This window comes from Heterocephalus glaber, unplaced genomic scaffold (genome assembly GCF_053883595.1).
Source record: "Heterocephalus glaber isolate CG9 unplaced genomic scaffold, H.glaber_assembly_v1.0 deba00001781, whole genome shotgun sequence".
Taxonomy (NCBI): domain Eukaryota; kingdom Metazoa; phylum Chordata; class Mammalia; order Rodentia; family Bathyergidae; genus Heterocephalus; species Heterocephalus glaber.
This window is the reverse complement of record NW_028258467.1, coordinates 4,604,522-4,614,698: the sequence shown is the minus strand read 5'-3', so window position 1 is coordinate 4,614,698 and position 10,177 is coordinate 4,604,522.

The following is a 10,177-nucleotide window of genomic DNA, read 5'->3' as shown; positions in this document are numbered from 1 at the left end:
GCCTCCTTATATGTGACAGACCTACCAGGCTCTTGTGGTTTCCAATATCCTGTGAGTGGCCTGGTTTCAGGGGCCTGCGCTATACCCTATGGCTGGGCTGCAGCCACCAGTTCTGCATTCTGCCTGTCTGGAGCCTCATCAGGTTCCTCAAGGGGCCCCTATAGTGCCCTCCAGCACCTGGCTTGTTTTGAGTGCTCAGAAAGCATCCCTGGAAGGTGAGGGGAAAGGGGAGGCAGACAGAGGGCATCACAAAGTAGCATTTCCCATCCATCCACCTCAGGTCTCTCCCCTTCATTGTGCTGGAGGAAGGAATGACAGGCACACATGCTCTCCCACATTCTTAGACACAAGCTGCGGTGTGCATCTGAACTCGTTAGTCTCCTGGTCTATAGCCATTGCTGGCTCCCACTTGGTTGCTGAGGAAAATTCAGACTCCAGAGCTCCCATCACTTGGCTCCCACTTTGTCACTGCTTCCCTCAGTGGCTCCATATTAAATGACTTGCTCCCTGTTACTGGAAGATGTTTGGTACATTTCCTTTACTGTAACTTTTCTCATGTGTTCACTCTGGGCTGTGTCCTATCAGTGCGGACCAGGTGCTGGTCCACCTTCAAGGGCCACACTTGACTTCCTGTCATGAAAAGCCACATTCTGCTGCTTCAGGGCACAGGAGGCCTGCCCTCAGGGGCCTCTTGACTCACAGGAAGACACTGTGGGATGCAGCTGGGCCAGGTGCCTGTGAGTGACAGAAAAGGGCAGCAAGAGGGTTAGAGAAGGGAGGGGGAGGGCCAGGAGGTCAGAGAGCCAGGAAGTAGGGGGCAGCCTCGCTTTTCTCACCACCCACTTGGATTCCTGACCACCTGCCTAACAGTGACTGTCAGTTGATGAGTCTGTCTCCCTTTTTGGAGGGTAGAGAGTGACTTGTCCACAGCTTTGGCACTGAACCACTTTCTGCTGAACATCAGGCCTGCAAGGACGCTTGGTCCCACAATCAAGATGTCAACGTGCCTTCCCTCTTAGACTTACGGGGTGGTGACAAAGCCAGAGATGTGAGCCCAGGGCAGCCCCAGCTTACTGATTTGTCATGAGACTGTTGGCTTTTGAATCAGACAGGAAGGAAGGTTGAGGTGGAGCCCAGCACAGGAAGAGGTGAGGACCAGAGCTGCAGTGACAGCCAGTGGACTTGGGACTGCAGGAGGGGGCACACCTGTCTCCCTAGGCTCCTTGTGGTCAGTAACATAAGCTCCCTTGACCCCTTCAGGCCAGGTTTCCTCAGCCCTGGACAGATCCCAGGGGCTCAAGGCTTAGCTGGCCAGCCACAGGGACACCCAGGACACCCTGCTGCCTATAATTCCTGGATCAGGACTAAGCTCAGGAGTGGTGATGGAGCCACCCAACACTCCCGCCTTGGCATCCCCGCGGCAGCAACAAAGCACCAGAGGTAAGTAGAGTCCAGGTGCCTCAGTACAGACAGAGAAGGGAGAGGGCACTGCTGGCAGGACAGACAGAGACTTCTAGGCCTGAGCTGCTTTTGGCAGCAGGGAGACTCCAGAACACTGTCCTTGGGTGCTGGAGCTGGGAGGTCCGGCCAGTTAAGTATGAGGGATGGCCTAGGGGAGAAGCCCTTCTCCCCAGGCACCAGCGACAGCCGGCATTGCTGGAATCTGCAGACCCGACACCATCCCTCCTTCCCTGCTGTGGAACCCAAGCAGGGGCCTCCACCTCTGCTCCCTCCCATAGAATGGGGTAACAACATCTGCCCCAGAGGTCATGAGGCCCCAGGCTCAGTCACAGCTCCTGCCCCATAGATGCTGCACAGGGTTGAGGAGCAGGACCTAGGCCTCTCCCAGCTGCACCCTCAAGTAAGATGAGGCTTGTCATTCTGAGGGGTAACCACAGAGGCCTTCTCGAAATAGGCCCTGCTGGGCTGGGGTGGGGTGTTGGCAGCAGGGTGCTCACCACAGCCAGGCTCCTGGGCCCCAGGCTCCTCTGGGTTCCCACCCTGGAGGTATGTGTTGTCTGTCCCAGGCTGCAGGCTGAGCACTCGGCTCCTGCCTGGAGTGCAGGTTCCCAGCATCTGGCTGCCCTCACTTGGGATTCCCAGGTCAGAGTAGTTAGGTGCATCTTGAGAGCAAGTACTACTTCTTCTTGCCTTCAGGAAGGCTGACCATGGCAGGACCACCTCAGAAGGGCTGAACACTGAGTTCCAGGCCTGGAGCGGGGGAACCTAAGGAGCTTTGGCCAGCGACACAGGCAGCCTCGTGTTGGGCGGCAGCATGGAGGCCACAACCAAGTCCTCAAACCCAGGAGGGCAGAGCCAGGGCCAGCCACCCAGGAAGGGACCCAGCAGTCTCAGGCTAGGACTGAGACTCAAGTAGGAAAGCATAAGACAGAGTGGAACCTGGTGGCAGAGCCAGGGGCATCTGAACCTTCTCAGGAGTCAGGTCAAAGCCCAGGTGTTGAAGCTGAGGGACTGGATCTGAGTCACATCGATACCAGGGAGGTCCTTGGATCCACCCTTGCCCACAGACAGAATCTGGGAATCAGCTACAGGACACCTGCAAGGCTCCCAAAGAGGTGGCAGTGGCCACCTACGGGTCCCTCTAGCCCTGCCCGGTCCACTATAGCTCAAGGCCTCCCCTGAGGCAACCTGAAGTCCATTTGTCCTGTCTTCCCCTCTGTGAGTTGGGTTTTCATCTCCCTTGGAGGCCATGTGCACTTGTCAGGGTGAATGTGACTGTCCCTGGTACCTTCTGACCTCACCAGCTCGGAGGTCTGCGGCAGGGTGCCCCTGAGGCCATGCAGGGCATCCAGGCAGCTGTCCCTGTCAGTCTTGGGCTGGCCATGGGGTGGGTGGCAAGGAGGGGTTCTTGGTCATCCTCTACCTTCTCACTGTCCTTGTAGGAGAAGGGGTCCTAGTTTGAAGAGGATAAAGGCCTTGTCTGCATGGGGTTTTGGGGGGGGGGGTGGTACCGGGGATTGAACTCAGGTCCTTCCGCTTGTGCAGCAGGTGGCGAAACCACTGAGCTAAATCCCCGGCCCTGCATGGGGTTTGAGCAGAAAAATACAAGACACCTGGGAAATGTAAATTTCAGATAAATGATAAAGTTTATAGAATATCTCAAACATTATAAGGGATAGGGGCCGGGGATTTAGGTCAGTGGTTTTGACGCCTGCTACACAAGCGCAAGGACCTGAGTTCGATCCCTGGTACCAAAAAACAAAAACAAAAACATTATAAGGGATATACTTGTTTTAAAATTTTTTGTTATTTAATCGAAATTCAAATTCATCTTGAATTCGCTGTGTGTTTTAATCTGCTAAATCTGGCAATTTTAGGCCAAGGGCAGTGGGGCAAAAAGGACATGGGGGGACTGGGGATAACTCAGTGGCACCATGCCTGGCTCTCACAAGCGCAAGGTCCTGAGTTCAGGCCCCAGTACCAAAACAAACCAAAAAAAGACATAGGGTGGTCAGGAGGGAGTGTTGACCCCCAACACGGGAGACTAACTGGGCACACAGGTGGAGCGCTAGTCGGGGAGCCGCCCTTCCCAGGTGCCCCATGCCCACATGCATCTATTGCCATCTCTCCCCGTGTTCCTCCCTGCCTCCCTCTGGCCCAGTGCTTCTCACTTCTGGGGCTCCGCCCAGGGAACTTAAAACGGGCTTGTTGGGCCCTGCTCCAGAGCAGTGAGCTCCCAGGGTGATCTGGCTCAAGCAGTGGGCTTGTAGTTAAAAGAGGTGCTTCACGGAAAGACCATGTGACACAGCAGTCCCACTTCTGGGCGCAAACCCCAAAGACCTGAGGATGGGGTCTGTACCCCCACTTCACAGCAGCATAATTCACAGGGTGTTCATCACTGGACGATGCCTAAGCAAACTGTCCACCCTACAATGGACGATCACTCAGCCACAGAAAGAAATACAGCTATGACCCATGCGGTGGCTGCAGACATTGTGCTGAGTAAAAGAAGCCAAAGGACAAATGCCATGGTTCTACTCAGGAAGTTCCTAGAGCAGTCAAACTCAGAGAGATGGAAAGGAGCATGGTGGGTGCCAGGGACCAGGGAAGGGAACAGGGAGTTGCTGCTTCATGGGGACACAGTTTCAGGGGTTTTGTGTTGTGGTGCTGGAGATTGAACTCAAGGTTAGGCAAGCACTGTACCACTGAAGTACCTCCCTTACCTAAGAATTTCAGACGAAAAGCGTTCTGCAAATGGATGGTGATACAACATGAAGGTAATTAATGCTACGGCATTGCATACTGAAGTGATCGAAAAGGCAGTGTTAGGTTAGGTGTATTTTACCACAATTTAAAAAATTAAATTAGAAAACTAATGCTCCAAGCCAGGCACAGTGGTGCATTCCTGTAATCTCTGTGTGCTGGGAGGCTGAGGCAGGAAGATCACAAGTTCAAGTCTGGTCTGGAAAATTTAGTGACTTAGTAAAATCCTGTCTCCAAATAAAAAATATAAAAAGGTATGGGAATGTAGCTCAGTGAAAAGGACCTGGGTTCAAGCACCAGTATCTAAAAAATTAAAGAAACTTTTAATTTTTTTTTTTGTACCAGGGATCGAACTCAGGAACTTATGCTTTTGAGGCAGGTGGCAGAACCACTGAGCTAAATCCTCAGCCCTAAAAAATTAAAGAAACTAATGCTCCAGATAATGTCCTGCTAGAACAGAGAGCCAGGCCCTTCTTCAACATGATCCCCCAAACCCATAATCTTCCCAGGCACCACCCTACCCCCAGCAGCAGCAGCTTGTCACCTGCAAACACACCTTGACAACCCATAACAGGTGGCTGTGTCCAACCCTGGACTATGCCCTGACATCACCTGGGTGGAGACAGGACAGAGTCCTCTGGTATGGATGCTGGTGTTACATTGCTTCCTTTTGATCTACATGCACTTGGATGATCAGATAGATGCCAGCTGAGCTTCTTAAAAAAATCAAGGTATAGGGCCGGAGATTTAGCTCAGTGGTTCCGGTGCCTGCCTAGCAAGCGCAAGGTCCCGAGTTCGATCCCGGGTACCAAAAAAAAAAAATCAAGGTATAACTTACATAAAGTGAGCTCAGTGACCTTATATATGTGTATGCACCTATGCAACCACAACCCAGAGCAATATGTAGGAATTTCCAGCACTATACAGTGCTCTGACCCACCGCCAGGGTAACTGTTATACTGAATTTTGTTTTATTTTGTAGTACTGGGGATTGAACCCAGGACCTTTGCACTGAACCACATCTTCAGCTCTTTTTATATTTTTTTGAGACAAGGTCTCACTAAGTTTCTAAGACTGAGACTTGCGCAGACTGGGTTTGAAAATGTGATCCTCCTGTCTCAGCCTCCTAGAATGCTGGGATTACAGATATGCACTACCATGCCTGGCTGGTTTTCTTTTAAATACTCATAATGCTACTTTTTTCCCCCCTGGTACTGGGGATTGTTGAGCTCAGGATCTTTCCCTTGTGAGGCAGGCATGGTGCCACTGAGTTAAATTCCCGGCCCTCATAATGCTACTTGTTTGTGTGCTGCTGAGAATGGAACCCAGAGCCATAGGCATGTGCTCTACCACTGAGCTCTCTCTCTCTTTCTCTCTCTCTCTGTCTCTCCTTCCTTCCTCCCTCCCTTCCTTCCTTTTTCCTGCCTTCCTTTTATTTTATGTGTGTAGGGGTGGTGCTAGGGATTGAACGCAGAGCCTCATGCATACTAGGCAAGTGTACTGCCCCTGAGCTACACTTCCAGCCTGACTTTCTTTTCTTTTATGGTTAATGTGTTTTTTTGTGTGTTTAGTTTTTACCTAGTCAAAGTTCATAGATATTCTCCTGCATTTTTCCTAAAAGCTGTTAGCATTCACATTTACATCTATAATTCAGCTCAAATTAATATCTGTGTATGGTTTGAGGTAGAGATCAAGGCTCATATTACCCAGGTGGATATTTCATTGCCTCTCATAATTGATTACAAAAACCATTTTTGCCCACTGAACTGCTCTGGGACATTATTGCAAGACAGGTGACCATGTGGATAGGTCTGTCTCTGGCCCTCTGTTCTGTTGAATTCATTGCTCTATTCACCTACTCTCCTGCCCATGACAACTACTACTGATGATAAGTAGTAAGCGGTGATATTGTCCACGTGAGTCTTCAACTTTGTTCTCCTCTTTCAAAATTGTTTTGGCAATTCTGAGATCCTTTGCATTTCCTAATATATCAGAGAATCAGCTTGCCAATTTCCACCAGCTTTGCCCTGCAAAAAAGTCTGCTGAAATTTTGATTGGGATGTTATTGAATCTATAGATCAGTTTAGGGAGAGTTGAGTAATAATATTGAGTTTTGCAATCCATGAACCTAAAGGTGGCCAACCCCTCATAAGAGGTTTTTACATTTTCCTCAGTAACATTTTATAATTTTCAGAGTATGGGTTTTTCAAATTTTTTGCTATATTTTTGCTAATTTGTTACTGGATGCTTGATTTTTTTATGGTAGTTTAAAATTTCAATTTTAATTTGTTTGTTCCTAGTAACAGAAAATACAACTGATTCTTTGTATGTATTGATCTTATGTCCAGAAACTCTGCTAAATTAATATATTAGTTATAATAGTTTCTTCATAGTTTTTTTTGGATTTCTCTCTCTCTCTCTCTCTCTCTCTCTCTCTCTCTCTCTCTCTCTCTCTATATATATATATATATATATATAATTATGCCAACTGTAAATAGAGACAGTTTTATTTTTCTTTCCCAACTTGTCTTTCTCTCTTTTTTTTTTTTTTTTTGAGACAGGGTCTCACTTTGCAGTTCAGGCTGGCCTTTAACTCACTATGCAGGGCAGGAGGTTTAGCTCAGTGGCACCGCTGCCTGCCTTGCAAGCATAGGATCCTGAGTTCCATCCCAGGTACAAAAAAAAAAATGAGAAAAGAGGTAACTCACTATGTAGCCCAAGCTGGCCTCAAAATCACGGTGATCCCCCTGCCTCAAACTCCCAAGTGCTGGGATTACAGGTGTGTGGCACCAGGCCTGGCTCTTTCCCAGTCTTGATACACTGTGTTCTTCCTTTTTTATCTGCTCTATTACACTAGCATCTTAATTTCATTTATTTATTTATTTATTTATTTTGGTACCAGGGATGGAACTTGGGTCCTTGCACTTGTGCAGCAGGTGGAGAAACCACTGAGCTAAATCCCCGGCCCTAGCATCTTAATTTTAAAAAACACCTACCATCGCCTGGCATGGTGATGCATGCCTGGGTTCCAACTACTTGGGAGGCTGAGGACTCCTTGAGGCCAGGAGTTTGAGGTCAGCCTAAAAAACATAGTGAGACCCCCATCTCAAAAAAAAAAAAAAAAATCTGAGTGTGGTGGCACACTGCCTGTAATCCCAGTACCACGGGAGGCTGAGGTTGACAGGTCACTAGTTCAAGCCCATCCTGCTAGGTAACTTAGCAAGTTCATGAAACCCTGTCTAAAAATAAAAAAAATTTAAAGGCTGGGGATGTAGCCTAGTGCAAAGGCCCTAAGTTCAGTCATACCAAATAAACAAGCAAGCAAGCAGATAAGGTTTCCCTTGGGAAAAGGAACTGAAATTTATATACTTTTATATTATTTAAATTTTGGGGTTTTTTTGGAGACAGGTCTTATTACATAATCTTTGGCAAGATTCTGTCCTCAAACTCTCTATGTAGCACAAGCTGGCCTCAAACTTGCAATCCTCCTGAGTGCTGGGATTACATATATGCACCACCATACCTGGTTTATTTAACTGTTTTAAATGAGAATATATTACATTTATAACTCTGTAAGCAATTATTACATGGGAGAGGAGAAGCAGTGTTTATTAATGAAGTTTGAGGAACTGACATTCACAAAATAAGAAATAGTTCCTTAATTTCACTAGCATATATTTCTGACTTTTTTTTCCTCTATCGTAATTGTCTTCTGCACACTATGTTTTTTTCTAACGTAAAAATATATCATGGATGCTGTATGATTATATTGATATGAAATTCTAGAAGTGGTAAAACTAGTTTATGGTGTATAAATGGTGAAACAATGGCTCAGGCCAGAGGGATGTGATCAGGATAGACTGCAAAGGGGCACAGATGAACTTCTTTGGAGAGAAAAAGTTCAATATCTTGATTGCAGTTGTGACCTAGCTGTATACATTTCCTAAACTCATCTAACTAAAAATGTGTTCTTTCCACCTGGGTGTGGTGCCAAACTCTGCAATTCTGCACTCTGGGAGGCTGAAGCATATGGAAAATAGCAAGTTCAAGTCCTGGCAACCTAGCAACTTAGCAAGACACTATCTCCAAGGGCTAAGGGTGTAGCTCTGTGCAAAAGCCCAGGATTCAGGGCCAGGGATGTAGCTCAGTGGTCCTGTGCCTGGCAAGCACAAGGTCCTGAGTTTGATTCCAGTACAAAAACGGAAAAGAAAAAAAGAAAGCCCAGGTCAGAGATTTAGCTTAGTGGTTCTGCTGCCTGAACCCGAGTATGATCCCCGGTGCCAAAAAAAAAAGGCCCAGGGTTCAATCCCCAGTACTGCCACAAAAAAAGTGCATTCCACTGTATATAAATTATATTTCAAAGAAAGTGATAAAAACCATTATGATAAGATATAATACACTATGCCATTCTTCCAGTTTGTCATATTGTTGGCCTTGCTATTTTTATGATCTCATAGTATTGCACTTTAGAATTGGACCATGATTTATTTTATTAATCATTTTTGAGTTGGAATTTAGTTTTTTCCTCTTCAGTTTCTTGCTGTTATGAATAATGTGTCTGTAATCATTTAGCCATTGAGCACCTGCTTAATTATTTCTTTTTTTTTTCCTGGTACCAGGGATCAAACTCAGGACCTCATGCTTGCCAGACAGGCACTGTGCTACTGAGCTACATCCCCATCCCTTTTTAATTATTTCTTTAGGACAAATTCCCAGAAGTGGAATTTCTAAGTTGAAAGATATTTAAAGGCAATAGATAGCAGCAAATTAAGATCCATAATTGGGGGGGGGTAAGGCTAACCATCTCACAGATATCTTGGTCATTTATATCTGTGAATTATCGGTATCTTTTTTCTATTTCTATTTATGTGCATAATTTTGCTTGGGAAATACCAAGTTCAAGCCCAGTCTCAGCAACCTAGCAACTCCTCATTGCTTATTTCTCATTGCTTTGTAAAAGTTCTTTATATATTAAAGACACTGATGCTCTTTCATGTAAGTTGCGAACACTGACTCTTGGTTTATGGGGTTTTTTCCTACTTTATGTATGGCATCTATTATTATTTAAAGATATTTAAATTATTTTATACTAGATAATTATTTAAGTTTTTAATTAAATTAAGGCAAATCTGTTAGTTTTCATCTTTATGAATTCTGAATTTTATGGCTTACTTTAAAAATATTTCATGACAAAAGAATATTTAAAAATACTCCTCATATTTTCTCATCATACTTTTATAGCTTTGTGTTTATAATTTCAACTCTTTAGTCCACTTGAAATTAAATTTTGTGTTTAATGTGAAGTAAAGCTCTTAATATTTTTTCATAGGCCGATCAATAGCCTCCACCCCATGTCCATTGATTTGAAATGTTACCTTTGTCACATTACCAAACTCCTTTATATGTAAATAATATAAATATATAGTTATGGCTGGGTGTGGTGGCACACACCTGTAACCCCAGTGCTCTAGAAGGCTGAGGCAGGAGGATTTTAAATTCAACCCCAGCCTGGGTGGCTTGGCAAGATTCTGTCTCAAAATAAAAACAATTTTAAAAAGGCTGAAGATATAGATCAGTGTGAAGGCCCTGGGTTCAGTCCCTCATACTGAAAAAAAAGCAGTTAGGCTGTTATTCCTGGACTCCATCTTTGTCCTATTGATTTATGTGTAGATCGTTGTGCTATCCTGTGTTATATTTATCTTAAAATTTGTATTAGTACATGTTCGTAGTACATAGTGATTATATTCATGTACACAACACATCTTAATTCTTTTTATTTCCCTTTCCCTTCTCCTTCCCTCTCCCTTCATCTCTAGATCCCTTTCTCATTTGCAAAAGATCTACCTCCTTGATTCCTATACCCATCCTTTATTTTCTCTTTAAATTATTTATACTTTGGGTTTCTCATATAAGAGAAATGTTATGGCTTGTATCTAGATGTCCCCCCAAAGCC